Source organism: Callorhinus ursinus, unplaced genomic scaffold (assembly GCF_003265705.2).
Source record: "Callorhinus ursinus isolate GAN/ISIS: 27379988/994484 unplaced genomic scaffold, GSC_fseal_2.0 scaffold8, whole genome shotgun sequence".
Classification (NCBI taxonomy): Eukaryota; Metazoa; Chordata; class Mammalia; order Carnivora; family Otariidae; genus Callorhinus; species Callorhinus ursinus.
This window is the reverse complement of record NW_027397070.1, coordinates 50,601,288-50,619,906: the sequence shown is the minus strand read 5'-3', so window position 1 is coordinate 50,619,906 and position 18,619 is coordinate 50,601,288. Positions and strand designations below refer to the sequence as shown.

Sequence of the window (18,619 nt, the reverse complement as noted above, 5' to 3'; positions counted from 1 at the left end):
GGGTTGGCGCGCCTGTCCTGGCCATCTGTGCCTCCAGGAGGAAGCTGACCCAGGGCTCTGCCAGAGAACAGTGACATTCTGGAGGATGCGGCCTCCACCCCCGCCACCCTGTTCCCCCGCACTCTGCATGATGAGAGCGGGAGGCATAAACCCAAAGGACAGTCCTCCTAAACCTGGGGGAGGGGGGCAGGGGGATCGTGCTAGCTTTGATTTCCTCCCTTGTATTCACCTTAGTTAAAAAAGCACATTACATTTGGGGGGAGGCAGAGGGAATAGTACTTGATGGTTAAATCATGTATATATTATATGATACTTGCTGGCTAAATCATATATTTATATATCATATATAATCATATATATCATAGATATATAATCATATATATGTTAAAATGTATGTATCTGTCTATATATCGTATATCTATATGTCGCCATGTCTCTCTATATATATATATAATATTTAGATGGCATTTGTCTTTTAAAAAAGAGCTTACAGCACCTATTTTACTCAATGAACATTTTAAACTCACTGAAGAAAAAACAAACAAACAAACAGGGATTAGACAATCCTATTCATCCTTGGGACACCCTGAGGAGATGTTGAGGAAATCAGCATTTCTAACAGATAAACATTAAGAAACTTATGGATGACTTGTCTTCAAGGTCAAATATCAAGTCCATTTTAGCATTGATGATGGTGATTTGGCATTCTGGTTCTGAAATCAGTATTTTTAAAGGTCCACATTGCCTCATGGTAAATGGTGCAGTCATCCCAACTGGTCTGGCTCTCAGCTGTAAGGGTGATCTGGGATCCACAAGCCTCCAAAGGAGGTGGCCTTCTTTCAAGGTCTTTTGCCCTTGGATGGTGGCCTTAAACTAACAACATGTACACAGGAGCACTACAGCAAGCAAGAGGGGTGGTTTATGGAGACTCAATTTAAATCTGTTTCCTCCTCTGTAAAATGTGGATAATGCCTTCCCTCATGAGGCTCTTAGGAATTTTAAATGAGATAATGTATCTACAACATCTGGCATAGCATTCAACAAAGAGTGGCCACACTCTTTGTTCAGTAGAAAAATAAGCTAAAACTCCAAGGAGGTGAAGTATGATGTGGTTAGGGCCATATGTTATTAGTAGAAAGTCAGAAAAGAAAACAAACAAAAAAACACCTTCCTACCCTAAGTTCGTTCCGTAAAGTAGATGATAATTTCCTTTCAATCCAACTGTTCCTTAATTTAGTCCCCCAGATGGATTTTCACTGCCCTTTGGATTTATTCTAACTGTGTCATGGCCTTCAGTGGACCTAGGTGACCTTGCCCTACTTCTCCAGCTACACCTTCTGCCAGGTGACCCCTCACTCACTACTCTCCAGTCTCCCAGACCCTCCTGCCGCTCTTTGTGTCAAGTTTTTTTCCAAGGGGAAGCCTTTACACTTGTAGTCGCCTCTTGTAAGGAAGACTTTTTCCCAAGATTTTTGTGTGACTGGTTCATTTCATGTCACGCCTCCAGAGGTCCTCTCTGGCCCTCATCTAAACTTAGCCACCACCACCCCTGAAAGGCACTTTATCCCATTACCTTGTTCTATTTCTTTCACAGTACTACCCGCTTTCTGAAATAATTTTATCTGTATTTTTTTTTCATATTCTAGCTCCTTAAGTTCCCTAAAATCTGAGCCTTTGTCTTGTTCTCTCTATATCCGCAGTGTGTGGAAGAGTGGGTAGCACATAGTAGGAGCTCAGTAAATATCTGCTGAATGAATCAATCCAATGAATCAGTTGCCAGTCTCATAGTCACATGTTCTTAAAACCATTAGTTTCATTGACCCATTTATCTGGTTTCGGTGACATCGATCCCCAGGGATGTGTATTCCCAGAGTTGATGAGTTGACCACCTATCCACGTAATGTTTTTCTTCTTTTTTTAAATTGGCACTGAGTGTTGGGGATTCTGTTTTTGACTTCGTCCCGAGGAAGCATGGGAAGCTTAGATGGACCTTTCAATTAATTCTCTGCTAGGCAACAAAGTGAAAATAAATCCTTAATGCTGTACAAAATCTGGAAATGCTGCTGGTCTGTCAGAGCTGGAACTATTCATTTTACTTGTCATACTTATAATTTATTTATTTACTTTTTGCAAAATGTCAAAAGAAGTAGCCGGGGATTCTGGTAAGGCTGCTTCTACTTAGGGACCCAGCTGAATATTGAGAAGACGTATCAGAGGATAAATTTGAGACTGGTTTATTTTTCTTCTACTACTCCAAAGAGATAACCCACAATTATCCTGATAAAATGTATGTCCTTCTCCAATTTAACACACTGTTGATTTTTTTTTCATTTGTTTCCTGTCCCTCCTGTCTATTACTCTAGTCCACATATTTCTCTGAGACTTCCTTTCTAATTCTCGCTCACCTCAGGCCTGTTAAAATTTACATTAGGCTGACATATAAAATATATGTATTTTTTTCAGATTTTTAACTCCACTGGTGCCTTCTAAACACTGCCTGCAGCTTGAGCCCAGGTGAAGGATGTCATCACCTATATACTACCATGAAAGCTCTCCTCTATCCTCCTAAACTGTCTTCTCTAGTGCACTCCTTGAGTGACAGCATGCAGCCCAAGATGAGCCCACCGATAAGATACAGAAGAGAAATGGATTCAAGAACATTATGCTCACCATTGATTTAAAGTTGAAAAGTATAAATAATTTCACAGGAACAACCACACTTAGCTCCCCATGCACAAACCCCCACAAGATCCAAAACAGACTTTGGGGAACCTTAGGTTTCTAAGTGGAATGTAGTTTTAAAAATATTAACCAAACCAAACAAACAACAACAAAAAAGCCTCTAGCTGGATTTGCTTGGTTAATAGCTGGGCTTCTCTACTCCTTCAGACTTTAGAATGTGCCATTATAGATTTTCTCTACCTGTTCCAAACCGGCACTCCGCACCGGTCCCAAAACAAGGTGTGAGAATCCTTACCCTGCGGACCTTCTTTGTCTTGCTTTGGGTCTGTACCTCAGCTATAAAGTAGTCTGGGAATCTTTTGGCTTTTAAAATAGGCCTTGTGATAGTATTTCATGGTGCCAGGTGCCAGGAACCTAACGTGAAGTTGCCCTGTTGATCTCACAATACGTTTTGTGTCTGCACGTGTCCGTTCTCACTTGTATAGACTCTGACTTTCCACATCACTGCCAGCAGGAGACACCTGCCAAGTTGTTTGTCATGGGCACATCTACTATAACTGCAGAGACACAGAGAATCCAGAGCAGTCTGTTTCTGCGCGAGCCCTAAGCCCGTACGTGAGGGCCCCTTTTTCCTAAATATGAAGGACAGAAACCCTTAAGTTCTCATGGTTCACGAAAGGTAATTTGAGGAGGAGGAAAAATAAAACAAAACCAAACAAAAAACAAACAACGACTAAACTCTCATAATGTGAAATGAAATGAAATTTCTGAAAAATACAGGTGGCTGCTAACATGGCTAACAGTCAAACTTTGCTTTATTACATGTCAGATTTATTTACAGCCATGGAATTCATCCCTCTGCTCATTTAAGAAAGTGATCCTGCAAAAAAGGGAGATTTTGATTATATTTTCCATTTAGGGGTATAAAAGAGAAGCATTAGTCTCCTAAACATCACTTCTAAATGTATTTGATTTAAAAAAAGACAGTGGCCTCCTTGCATAATTTTAGTTTAGGGAATGTATATATGACTTCTCTTCCTTTAACTTGGCATTCTTATAGACACCATACTTATTCTCTTGTCCTCCCTGCGGCTGAAATGGGGATATCAGGAGTTTGGATGTTAAAAAATTTCCTTAGGAAATTTTCCAAATTTCTTGAGTTTGATCAATAGTGCTGAGATAACTACTTCATTAGAATTTCACACATTTCTGTAAGGATAAGAAAAATATGAAATGCTCCTGGTAAACCTTAGCCATCGTTCTTTGAAGTCCAAGTGAAACTATTTTATCATGGAAGCAAATTTTCCTTATACTCAAGGACAGAATTCAATTAGTTACTTGTAGGGATTTGGGCACTTAAACCCCTGTTAGTCTTCACTAAGCTTACACTGGATATCAGAGATCTAAATTTCACATCCTCAGCATCATGTCAATCTTTATCCAGTTTTAAGGACTCAAACAAAATGAATTATTGTAATACAATAACAGAATTAATAATATCATTTCTATGTTTATATGATAATTACCAAATTAAAGATTTAGAGGGCACTTTGAGAGTGCATACAGATTTAGATTTGGAACTCCAGTGTACAAGACTTCCAAGGTGCAAATCCTGATTCTGCTTTTTCAGCTGCTTGTGAAAATGTTGACAAGATCCTTAGCCTCTTTTTTATTTCAGCTTTTTCATCTGTAAACTAGGAATAATCATACTACTATTTGAAAAGTTTGCTGTGAGGATTCAGAAATTAATATGTGTAAAGTGTGTATAAACAGTGCCTGGCACGTAAATCAATAATCAGTAAATGTGAAAAAAAAATATTTTTCTCCAAATGATTCCTTTAAAGTTATCTCTGCAGACAGTTTTCTCTTCCTTTTGATGCAAATCTCAAGAGGAATGAATAAACAAAAAGGTCCCCTTCCCAGGGGACCAAAATGTAAAATGGAAAGTCCCTCCCATGTGTTGCCTGACTCATTGGATTCTCTTTGTCCATATTTCACAGAATGAGGAGCAGCTTAGTCATGCCTTTTCTCACAAATATCCTTCGAGCCAATTCCAAAACAATAAAGCTCACCATGGTCCCAGAGCCAGATAATACGAGCAACTGAGACCCAGCATTGTTTTATAAGTAATAAGTTTCCAGTAGAGGGTGGAACCCACACCATCTTAGTCTGCTTTGGGATCTAGAAAGTCTCTCTGGCTCCTTCTCTTTCATATTTCTTTATTTTCTTACTTTTTTCCTTTTTAATAAATAAATTCTAATTATTTAGCTTTCCCGCTAAAAGATATCCCCTCTAAATCTTTTAATAATTTTCATTGGATTTATTTGGTATCTTATTATTATTCAGTAAATGTTTTATTTCAAGTTATTGTGAATGTACCTCTAAACTAGGTTCTACTCAGTATAGAAAGAAACAATTACTTTGGTGCATCAATTCATCTACTTCACGAACATTAAATTTACACTAACTATGGGTATGGCACCAGGTGAAGTCCTGGGGACTCAGAAGATTTAAGGCCTTAATAAGTACATAATTTAGCAGGAAAAAAAATAAAAAAACAAATAAAATAAACCATAAACTCTATTCATATATACAGTCTCCCAAATACAATGGGATACATGCTATAATAAATGCATAAATGAATAGAGAATTGAATTAATCCAATGTAGGGAGAGGATGTACTATCAGGACTATCAGGAGGGATTCATAGACAAGATGACATGTGAACTGAGTGTCGAAGGACTAGAGTTCAAATCCTGTCTACTACTTATTGGCTGTGTGGCCTTGAGCAAGTTATTTTATACTCACTGAGTATCTTCCCTCCATAGTATAATTATGAATAATCCCACCTCACAGGATTGTTTTGTAGGTTAAATAAGAAGATATATCTGAAAAGAACATTGCAAATATTCAGGTTCACTATTATTATGAACCTCAGTGATTTTAAATAGGTAGAGAGACAGGAATATAAATTATGGAGATTATCAATGTGAGGTGGAACCATCCACGGAGGGCTTCCTAGAGGAGGCAAACCCTAAGTTTACCTTTCGTTTGTCATTTACATTGGTAAAGCCTGAGAATCTCAGAAAGGTGTCAACTTTTAACTCAAAAAAGAGAACAAAACAGAACAGCTGCTTCATGGGATAAGGAAAGGCAACTAAAGTAACGGGAAGGAAAGGAAGAGAAATGGAAAGTGAGGGAAGGAAAACAAAGGAGAAAGCAAAGGGAGAGAAGGGGAAGGAAAACTCACATGTTGGAAGCTACATTCTTTCTCTCTAATGACAGGGTTGCCACACTCAGAGATGTCAAATAAACGTCATGTAAATAAAAAGTTAAATGGTAGCATAGCCAGTTTTCCTTTGTTCAATTTCTTTCAAGCAATTACTTTTCAGATGCTAAAATACCCATTGGATCTGATTTATAAGACTGTGGTTAATTCTGGGAACATCATCGTTCACACATTCATCTCATTCAAGTGTCTATCTCACAATTTGATGAAGGGTACCATCTACTAAGATAGGGGTACACAGATCTAAAGCAATTGGCCACTTTCCCCTTGATACGATGTAGTCTTAGACTTACTGAGAGAAATTTCTTTGAGGGGAATGAGATGCATGCTCCCTGAGCAGAAGGCACAGAGTATTATCTAAACAACTCCAAAAATATTTACAAGATGGGCAATAAGGGTATTTCTCAGTGATAATGAGAATTTAGCGTTTTCCAAAACTAACACTGAGGTCGGGGGATACTGTGATGTAAGTTTATGTCATAGTAGGAGGAACAGACTGCTCTTGAAATAGATAAAGCAACATTAAGATAACAATATATCGGCACTGATGATATCTAGGTCTTCAAAATCTACCATTTCCAATCTGGACAGGCAGTATTAGTTGTTCTTTCCTATCTTCTGTTAACGTTTGTCACATTCTGTTATTATCAGTTAGGTTTATATTTGGGTTCCCTACATGATTAAGAGAGGAATCATGCAGGGAGTAGAGTCCTGGTCCTAGGCTCAGACAACTTAATTTGTGGGGAAGACAGCTTGTGTTCAAGTTTCTGACCCATTCTTTACTAGCTATGTGATCTTGGGCAAGTTACCTAGCCTCTGAAAACCTATTTTCTCTTCATAAAAAGGATATCACAATACTCATCTCCAACTCAGCACAAGACTGGACAATCTGAGACGTTCTGTGGATATGTGTGGAATAGCATTGAGATGGGTTTAATGACAATGGATGAGAACATTTTTCTCTGTATACAAAACAAAACACTCCAAAATATGCAAGCATGCCATTATAAGGAAGGACTTTTCAACATTTGGAGCCATTACAAAATTGGAAGAAGGGAAGCCTCATGAGGCAGTGGGCTCTCCATCACAGGAAATGTTCAAACAGCAGATGTCTTTTAAGGACACTGAAGTTGCTGTTTTGCAGGAAGTGACAGAATGGAGTACATAACCTGTAAGTTTCTCCTCAAATTTATATCTGACACTGATTAAATTTCCTTTTTCAATTTCTCTTTGCCCTTTGCTTCAGCATTTACTTAAATATGATGTCCTGGCCTTATTTTAAGGCTCAAATCCAATTCCTGAACACTGAAAAAATTATAGCACACTCCTGTTTATTAAAACCTCATACACAGTGGTAAGAAATCTTAAACTTCTGTACAATGAATCAGTATTATTTCATTAGAACTTCATTTTTCATTTTTGCATGCAGTACAAGTTGTCTCTAGACACATTAACAATTTTATGTTTCTATTTTAAATGCCAAAGCTTGTTGTTGTTGTTGTTGTTTTCCACTAGAAACACCTACATAGCTGCTGTTCCTGTGATCTAAGAGGTCATTTTTCATTGGTGAAGAAATCATTGCTATGGAGAGAGTATGCTGACTTCCTTGCCCTATTGTCCTTTTACCACCCAGCAGGGAATCCTGGCAGACTGAACATAAATAAAACTAAACCCCCTTAAATAAAGACATGTATCTTGAAAATCCTTGGACAAAAAGCAGAGCTACTTGGCTAAGACATGACCATTCCTTCTCAGGAGCTGGTATGGACAAGAAAAAGAGAGGTATTCAGAAGACACCTAAGAAAGTTACAGAACTGAGATACAGAGACAGAGAATGACTTGTACGATATCACATAGCATTTCAATGTCAGAATAAACTGGAAAATTCCTCTAGAATGTAACTTTAGAGTCAGGCATGCTTGGCTCCTATAGCAACATCAACATAAAATAAGATTATAAGAAAAATAATAATCCGGTAAGAAGATAACCCACTATAAGAGAGTTAATTGACACAACAATGAAAGAATAAGGAACCCAAAAATGTAAAATAATAGAACAATTTTTTAAAAATTCCAAAATAAATATAGTTAAAATGATTAATAAATTATAGAAATCACAGAGGATAAAAAGGTATTGTGGTAACTGCAGATGTAAGAAACCTAAAATCTTTCCAAAATGCCACACAATGATTTATTTTATTTTTAAATATTTTTCATTTTAGAGAAACCGAGAGAGAGATGAGCATGAGCATGAGTGGGTGGAGGGGCAGAGGGAGAGAATCTTCAAGCAGACTCCCTGCTGAGCCTGGAGCCCAAAGTGGGGCTTGATCTCATGACTCTGAGATCATGACCTGAGCTGAAACCAAGAGTCCAAAACTTAACCAACTGAGCCACCCAGGAGCCCTTTTAGTCAGTTGGCTTTATTATATAAATGTGGCTGAAGAAAGAACTAGTGAACTGGAAGACAGAACTGAGGAAACTTTCTAAAATATAGCACAGAGATCAAAAGAGATTTAGAAAATAGAAAAGAAGGAAAACAAACAAACAAAAAGGAGCCACACCTTGGTTCGTTGTAGTGAAATCAAAGAACACCACAACTAAAATAAAAATCTTAAAATCAACAGATTACTTTTATGTAGAGCTCACAAAACAATGAATATAATAGCTTTGTAACTGGAAAAAATATGCCTGTCAATCTAGATTTATTTTAGACAAATAATTTAAGAGTGGAGGCAAACCTAAGACATCTTCAGACAAATGAAGTTTGAGAAAGCATACCACTCATAGATTATCACTGGTATAAAGCTAAAGGATATACTTCAGTATGAAGAAAATGATCCCAGAGAAAAGAAGTGGTATTCAAAAGGCAATGGTGAGTAAAAGGAACTAATGTAATATGGCTTCATCTAAGTAAGCATTATGTCACTGCTATTACTACCACCACCACCAATGGCTTGTTTGTGGTAGCTGTAAAACAAGGATAGTAACCAACATTTACTTAATGTTTATAAGCTAGGTATTAATTATTGTCCCTATTTTACAGTTAGGGAGAGGGAAGCATAAATTCTGATTTGTCCATACTCACACAGCTCGTCAATGTTAGAGTCAGGATTTGAACCCAGATCATCTATCTACTGAATCAATGGTCTAAATCACTTTACTATTCTGTTGCTAAATGCTTTACAAGTGATATGTGCAACTTCCAAGCCATACCTTAAAAGCCTGACACCTGCTTTCTGCTTGCTTTCTACTTCCTCTTTGTCCCTTTCTGGAATGTGGATGTGGAGATGAGTCAACTTCAGCCATGTCACAGAACATTGACATATCTGGGTTTTTGTTTTTGTTTTTGGTTAACATTCGCCTGGTGCATTAATTAAAATACCGATTTGGCTATTTTTAACTGAAACCACATAACTATGTTTAAAAGACAGAAGGTTCCTTTCTTTCACATAGAAAAGCCTAAACTGGTAGATGGTCCAAGGCAACATGGCTGAGAAACAAGAGAAAAGCAATAACTACCATATCCTCAAATCAATATTCTAACTAATATACTTGACAAATATTAACCAAGAAGTAACAGATTTGTAAATATTATTGTCAGACAAAATAGACTATCACCAAAAGCATCATTATATCCTGAAAACAAAATAAAACAATTAACCCGGGAGATACAAAAGTCCTAAATCTGTACGCACCTAATAACATGGCCTGAAAATATATAAAGCACATATTTATAGATTGAAAAAAAATGACAAATCCATGATCGAAAAACTCCAATAAATTTATATTTCATGGTGGTATATGGTTTTGTTTCTTTGATCACCGTAAGCAGAAAACAAAAAGCTATAGCTAATTTAAACAGCATAATTAACAGACCAGAAGTAATGGACATAAAAGGAACAATTAGAGAATCCCATCCTTTCAAGACATGTGAAAAAACAATGCAAAAAAAAATAGTCATGTTTCAGAATAAATAAATACTAAAGAATCATTAATTGCATTCTATATCTTCTGCCCACAAAGCAATAACAGTCTAAATATTTTTTTAAATCTACAACACAGCAATATTTGTGATTGAATAAATGTTTTCCCATTTTATCAATGAAATGAGATAAATGAAATAAGTAAAAATGATAAGCTGAATGAGGTAAATGCATATGTGTGCTTAAAAAATAATTCTATGGTCAGAGAGGTGAAAAGTAAAGCACAGGGAATATAGTCAATAATAAAAACATTGTATGGTGAAACAGATGGTGATTACACTTATCATAGTGGTCACTAAGTAATGTACAGAATTGTTGAATCAATATGCTGTACACCTGAAAGTAATATAACATTGTATATCAATTATACTTCAATAATAAAAAAAGAAAATAAACTAATTCCATGTCCTTCATTATCTATGTATACAATGAAATATTACAGGGATGCTTTCAGAAAGAGACCTGTGATCAAATTCTTCTAATTTTCTTCCATTTTTTAGAACAATGTACATCACAAGTTATCCAACATATGTCAAAATGTATACTCTATAATGAAATAAAGCAAATGGCATACAAATGATTATCTTAGAGTATTAGCTGTTTGATAATATATACATCTATTGTGCTTTCCTGTACGAGATTTAAAGCAAAAAAAATCTCGGGTTTCACATAAATAACTTGCAATGATATATATTAGAACTGAATTATACTCCAAGCATTGCATAGATACTGATACTTAGTACATGATGCCTGGGAAATTTACACTTTAGAGATTAAAAATAGTTATGTTCACTATCTGAAAATGGGAAAGGCCACATTAAATTAGTAGAGAATCCACAATATATTCCATACTCAGAAAACTTGTAGCTATTCAGAAAATTATTGAAGTCTTATGAAATATTAATAAATAGGTTTACTGCCTGTGTTCCTGTTGCAAACAACAGCCAAGTTCTTTATCTCAGAAGTTGCTCCCTTCCCTCTGTAGGTAGAGTGAGTCCCCAGAACATTTACACCATTGTTGTAACTATTTTATGAATGGGAAAGAGGTTCATTTCTTGAGACTGACAGTCTGTACTCCAAAACTCAAGAACCTAACAAAATCAACTAGAATTAAAAAGAAAAAATACTGCTCAACCTGGAAAATGCATCTGATGCTCTCTTTTGATCCTCTTTGAAAATCCTGGAAATAACATTTCAAAAGAGAACTTTGATATGAGTAATATCATCAGTAACAATGATGTGTACAGAGTTTATTTTTAAACCATAAAAGAAAGAGAAAAAAAGGAAGACAAAAAGCATGTATATATAATTGGAGTTAGAGAAAATCAGAAAGCTTTTAAAAAGTTATACCAAAAGAAAGGTCTATCTTGTCCCTTAAACACAGTTTTTGAACTAAGAAAGAAGGGACTCCATTATATGTGATTTCCAATGGTTTAATGTGGTGTGGTTGAGAGAGATATTGTCATAGTGGTTTAGAAATGAAAATATCTGGATTTTAATTCTTGGCTCTAATGTTAATTGCCAGACATTAGGCAACTCACTTAACCATAGACTATCTCATATAGATTCTCAGTTTTTTTATTTATTTAAATTTTCATAATAGAAACTGAGGCTAACAAGCTATACAACTTTAGAGTAATAATACCTGCTGGCATGCTTGTACCTACTATTTATTTTCCCCGCTGTATCTCACCCCTTCTTGGCTTGGCCAACCACCCATTTGTTAATTTCAAGCAAATGAATGTAGATGCATTTACTGTGGATAATTTTGGAATCAAGAAAAGAATTCACAAGGGAAGGGTGGTAGAAGAGGGATGGAAAAGCAGAAGTCTTCAGAAACATCTCTCTTAGCCCAATTCAGGAAGAGAGTGAGCCATTTCATCTAAGGGAGGGTGTCTGTGTGGGAGTAAAGCATCACAGAGGGAGTCATCATGCTTGAGAGATGTAATTTCCTAAAATGTATACTTTGTTGGTGTGCAGAAGATGAACAGAATAAGGTCCGTGCATCCAAAGGGAGAAGAACAAAAGGACGGTGTGCTATTGGGTAGTTCTGAATACTTTGGAGGTTCTGCAATTCCACTAATGAATGGGCTTGACTCATTACTAAATAAATTAAACAGCTATAGAGTTATGGTGAAGCTTTAGGAATAACAACATGTAGCAAAATTTGAAGTTTTGAAGTCTCTTCTTGAATGTCTCTCTTATTTAGCTCCTGCTGGGACTAGGGGATTTAGGGGTGGGTGTAGAATGGTTGTTGCTTTGGGAGTTACTCACAGGATGGTGGTTACTAAATGTGATCTTGGGGGAGCAATAATAAATTTAAAAAATTACACAAAACTCTTAGCCTTTTCCCTTCAGCCCCCACTCTCCCACTACTGATTAAAGGAAAATCAGGAGTAGCAAAAATAGTAACCCCCAACTGCCCCCACCTCCACTTACCAGATGTGGAAGAGACTTTTGGTTGCTTGATTTACATCATATGAAGATGATTACATGCTGGCCCAAAGGGAAACAGAAACTAAAAATATTTATAAGTTATTATAATTTTTTTCTCCCCTAACTCATTCCCACCCCCAGTACATACATTTTTGACCAGAGCTCTTGATGACCAATTCCAAACAAAGTTTATTTTCTTTTTTAAAACATCAAATATTTATTTTTTTAATACAGTAGTCCTCCCTCGCCCACGGTTTTGCTTTTTGCAGATTTAGTTACCCAAGATCAACCAAGGTCCAGAAATGATCCTCATTCTGATGTATCATCAAAAGGCCAGTAGCAGCCTAATTTCAAGTCATAATGCCTATGTCATTCACCTCACTTCATTTCATCATGTGGGCATCTCACAAAATCACAAGAAGAAGGGTGGGTATAGTACAATAAGAGAGACCACATGTACATAACTTTTATTACTAATAGTATATTATTCTATTGCATTATTAGTTATTGTTACTTAATTATATATATGTCGGTATGTGTAGGAAAAAACATAGTATATATAGGGTTTGTACTATCCATAGTTTTTCAGGTATCCACTGGGGGATTTGGAATATATCCCCTACAGATGGGTGGGGGAGTACTGTATTAAATAAACCTCTTTGAGAGTGCTGCCTTTAAAAAGAACAGTTGCAAATAGATTTTATTATCAATTATAAATCCCCATTTTATTTTATTTTTTTAAAGATTTTATTTATTTATATGACAGGGAGAGAGGGAACACAAGCAGGGGGAGTGGGGGAGGGAAAAGCAGGCTTCCCGCCGAGCAGGGAGCCTGATGTGGGGCTCCATCCCAGGACCTTGGATCATGACCTGAGCCGAAGGCAGACGCTTAACAACTGAGCCACCCAGATGCCCCTATAAATCCCCTTTTTAAAAAACAATGTATTTCAATCTAATTTTTTTTTTCGTTTATAATTTATTTTATATTTAAAAGGCATCCTGTTACGTTTTTCAGATGGTTGTTGAAATCCAACAATGTCATGCATGGATTAGTCTTCGTAATTGTAAACGTTTCTTCTAGGATGTTTTTCTCTGCCCACTCTTTTATCTAATTTTTGATAGACTAATTTGTGTGTTTTCTGACATGGAGAGAACTTGAAAGATGTTCTCTCATTCATCTAGTTGTTAATCATTACTCTCTGCAAGTGTTTTATCAGTCTGGGGTTTCTTATGGATTGAACTATGTTACCCCCAAATTCCTATGTTGAAGTCCAAACCCCTAATACGACTGTATTTGGAAAAGGACTCTTAAAGAGATACTTAAAGTTAAATGATGTTACAGGGATAGGACCCTAATCCAATAAGACTGGTTAAGGAGTGTCTTTATAAGAAGAAAAGAAAACCCACCAGGAGTGTGTGAGCACAGAGCAAAAGTCCATGTGAGGATAAGATAGAGGATGGCTGTCTGCAAGTCAAGGAGAGAGGCCTCAGGAGAAACCTAGTCTACGGGCACCTGCATCTCGAACTTCTAGTTCTAAATGCGAAAACAAAGTTTTGTTGCTAAGCCACCAGCCTATTTAGATCCATAAAGAACCTTAGAACTCATTTGGCTCAAGAGTTCTTAACCTGGAGCTCAAGAAACTGCTACAAAGAAGGACATCTCTTTGTACACCTCCAAAGGGGTGCCTTTTATACCTTTGTTTATGTAAATTGTGCCCCTTGGAGCTGTATAAGTCTACCCTACATCATTATTTAGTGCATAATCTCTATGGATGAATATAACAGCCCTGAAAATGGTCTATAAAAGTCCTTCTTGAAACTGCATTCAAAAAAAAAAAAAAAAGAAGAAACTGCATTCAATTTCCTCTGGGAGTGCATGTTCTTTTTCTTTTTCTTTCTTCCTTTTTTTTTTTTTTTTTTTCCTGGAAAGAAGGTCCAAAGATTTCTTCATATTTTCAAAAGAAGTTCATAACCCCCGGATGTTTAAGAACCACTGATTACTTCAAATCCCTCATTTCACAGGTGAGGAAACTAAGTGCTAGAAAGAGAATGTGCTCAAAGACACATAAAAACACTAATAAAAATAAGATCCAAATTTCCTACCTCCTAATTTGATTGTTAATGTGTTCTGGCTTATTCGTGGTTACTAGTGAATAAGATATATACACACACACACACACACACACACACACACAAATATCAAAACATGATTTCATAAGAGTTGAGTATTTCACCTGAACTCAGCTAGAGCAAAGAGAGAGCTTCCAACCTCCCAAAGTGTACTGATATGAAAGCAGTACTCAAAATTTAGCATGTTCATTTATATCGTAAGGTTGGTAATTTATCTTTAACTTCTGCCCATATTCACCCAGCATGTTGTAAAGATGTGATACTCTATAGCTGACGGTATGGAGGTTTCCATGCATGTGGCTAATAAGAGAATGCCATCTACAAATGTTAAGACTTGAAATTAGAGCTTTTAAGTTGTTATGAATCTTTTTCTTAAAGATTTTATTTATTTAAGTTGTTATGAATCTTAAGTTGAAGTATTTGTGTCCTTCTGCCTGGGAATGGTCAAGAGACAGTGAGTGATTAGAAGTCCATTTCCCTTGTGATTCATCATTAGGCCTGGGGTCAAGCATATAGGCCAGAGAGAGTGTGTGTGTGTGTACACACTCACACATACACACATTTAAAGTGTGTAAATCTAACCTCTAGCTGCAGAGGTCTTTCAGATTGAATCCCAGCAACAGTCTGATAGACAGGCTCTAAAAGCCAATAGAAGAGGAGGCTGAGGGCTGCAAGCCTCCTCCCTCACCTTGTACCTATCTGTGCTAATATCGACCCAGGAACCATCTACTTTCCCTAGGCCTCTGTGAATGTCAATAGCCATTTACCTCCTGTGTAACACAGAGCTTGCTCTCTCTCTCTCTCTCTCTCTCTCTCTCTCTCTCTCTCTGCTAGAAGGGCCTCTTAATGTGTGCAGCCCTTGTCATCAGTGTGGCTGCCTCTCTGCTTTTGTTCTCTTCCCTAGTTCCTAAAATGGAAATGACCATTTCAACTTTTTAACAGAAGCTTTATATCTCTGACAAATATTTGCAAAGATTCTTCTTCTACTACTCATTTTTTGCCATGTCTCCAAATTCAGTGATCAGAGAGCACCCTCTTCCCTGGTTTTCATACTGCAGGGCCTTATGTGCATGGAGAGAAATTTGAGAACTGGGCACTTCACTTGACATTTTCATCAAAGTTGTGGTCAGGAGGGCCCAAGAGAATGAGAGCTGATTATTTGCTCATGATAGACAGACTGACCCAATCTTTCTTACAACTAACTTTATGCAACATGTGAACCAGCATTCTGGGCCCTACCCCATTTTCTCTAAAAATTATCTTCCCCTGTGTTTCCCTGCTGCTACTTGGGATACTCTGAGACATAATTTGAGCTCCAAAACCATGGTTCTGTCTTCACTCCCACCTGACTGGCATCTGAGAGCCACACAATGGGCATTTGGGAGAGAGGAGAGGCAAGAAGTAGAAAAAAAACTCCTTGACCACTAGTCCCCCTGCCCCCCTGCCAGATTCTCAAAACCCTCAACCCTTTCCTCACTACCCTGTCTTATTTTACTCCTTCTACCACACTAAGGCTACAACTTGCCCATGGGGCTGGGGTCGTTGGAGGCCGAGGAGAACATATGGTGCTGAAGGAGAAAATCTCCTCCAGAAGGTAAAATCACAGCTTGGAGTCCCCTACCGTCTAGGCATGTCCTCAGTCTCTCCCCCGCCCCCTGCACACATACCCCGCCCTCTGGACTTGGATCTCACCCACCTTCTTTCTTGACTGTACTTGTCCCTTTATCTCTACCTATTTCAGGCAATTAAAATCCTCAGGCCTACCGCCCCATGTTTCCTCTTCCATGAAATGCTTCCCAATCCGTAAGTCAGAACAAATATCTCCTTCCTGTGCTGATACTGAATTTCTAGACAGAGACCAAACAGATTCTCTCCATGATGCTACTCTATATATACACCTGTCTTCTCTCCTTATAGAAGGTCTTGGCTATGCAGACAGCATCTCACTTAACTTTGCTCTTCCTGGTACATACAGAATTGGGTACTCAGTAAAAAAAGTGTTGAATTTAATTGAATTATGTTCTGCTTTTATGTTTATTAACCACCAAAGCTCCACTCCTTCAACCTCTACCCTCTCCCTTCATCTCCCCATCCCCACTGCTTCTATTATTCTCCTCAAATATATCAAACTCTCCTCTTCACTCCATTCCAGAACATTCCATCCAGCACCTCCCTATACCTTGTCCAGCTGAAGCCCCTTTCTTGTCCTTGAATCCCCTCTTCACTCCCACCTTGACCCAAATACAGGAACTACCCTGACTGGAATCCTTGGAGACAGAAGGTTCATGGCTGGGTAGATTTGTTATCAAATCTACAGTGGTAAGAAATGAGTTGTTAGCACCCTAAACTAGAATTCCAAACACATCATCCCTTTGAAAACACTTCCTATATGGCCAGGACTTGACTATAGTAGCTCTAGATTAGACTACCGAGAACGTTCCGGGTTAGCAGATATTTGAAATCTGGAAATAGAATACATTGTATCTCTGGGAAAACATAATGTGAGCTCTGAGAATTCATCAAGTAACTTTTGGAATACAACCCTTTTGGAAAACTGAGGCCGGCCTGCTCTTCTGTTACGCTGTGGGCGGCAAGTGCGGTGGTGGTATGACTATGATATGGAGCTTTCTATTTTTGTAATGTGGCAAGGATGCTGAGGAATTCAGCCCCCAAACTGAGAAATGCAGAATAGCACCAGATACTAAATCATGCAGAGACAATATACACCTATGTTGTAGGTGGCTGTGGGGGTGGGGGTAAGGGACTTGTCAGAAGTACTCTTTAACATGGGTCTCTGTTTTCTGGTTTAGCTTAGTTCAGTGGGCCTGAAATGGAGGAGAGTTTTCTATTTTTTTTTTTATTTATCACTTTATTTTCACTGCTCTATTAAGGCATGCCATCCTTCCTATGTGTCAGGACCCGAAGATTTGTCTGTCTTTTATGTTTCATTCTTACAACATTACTCAATTTTGGCTAGACCCTTGTAAGACAGAATGTGGAGAGATGTGAACCCCCTTTAAATATACAGTGTGTTATGTGTATTAATGACGAACATGAGTGGCAACTCTTTAGAGGAATAATAAGGTACATATACACCTTTGCATATCACAGATATTAGAACAATGTGAAAGAGTAAATACATTTACAAGGCTTGAAGAAATTTTAGGGAAATCCGTAAGTAGTGTCATTCATTCCATAGTTCACATTCATCAGCAACTGCCCTCTAGTACAGTTGACTGAATGGCACAGAATGGACAGGTAAAGAGAAGGGTGGGAGAGAAAGAACCAGAAAAGTAACATGACTGGATTCTTACCAAGTTCTAACCTCCCCATTGTAATATAATGAAGATAGCTTCAGTGCTCCATCTAGAAGATCCCAAAATACCAATCTTGGACTCAGTTTTCATTCAATATTATGATTGCAACTTGAAGCAGAAAAACTTAGTATATGTATATATAGGAAAAACTAAAGCAGAGCCACAACAATGTTCCCTGCACAGAAAGATCTTAGAAAAACACTAGAGAAGCTATAACTTTTGCAACAGAACAAGTTCCTCACTTGAAAGAAGTTTTCTGTATTTCTGCATGAGACAATATGGATCAGAAGGTAGAAAAAAGTTTGGAAGCAGAGCTTAGAAGAAAAACCAACATTTCTCCTCCTGTGGCTGTAAACAGCAGATAAGGAAGTCGAGTCCTTCTGACACACAGCGTTCCTTATTTAACACCAAAGACAAAAGCTCACAGTCTCTCCTGCCCTATCAAGGGACTAACCAAAGGTAGGATACTGGGACCATTTTACAAATAACCACACGGTGACTACACAGGTTGTGATTCTTCTCTGTTTGGTTGCCTCTTATCTCTTTCTGCAAATGTGTCAACCTGGGATGTCTGCAGAAGAACCTAGAAAAGGAAAGGCAAGGAAAAAACATAATAAAAACAAACAAAAACACAAACCACGACCACAGTGTCTCTTAAAGTCAGCTTGTTTGAAAGACATCTGATCCCACTGTGTTTGACATACCAACAACACCACCATTTTGTTGTATTCCTCAAAGGGAGAGATGTGGGGTTGAAAGAACAGACCAGATTTCCTTCTCTAG

At 37.6% G+C, this 18,619-nt stretch overlaps 1 protein-coding gene across 11 annotated transcripts in view; it reads right to left on the bottom strand.

Moving 5' to 3' along the window:
- NRXN3 (neurexin 3) overlaps window positions 1-18,619 on the bottom strand; it is a 1,564,009-nt gene that overhangs the window by 526,974 nt on the left and 1,018,416 nt on the right. The gene's annotated exons all lie outside the window — the stretch shown is intronic.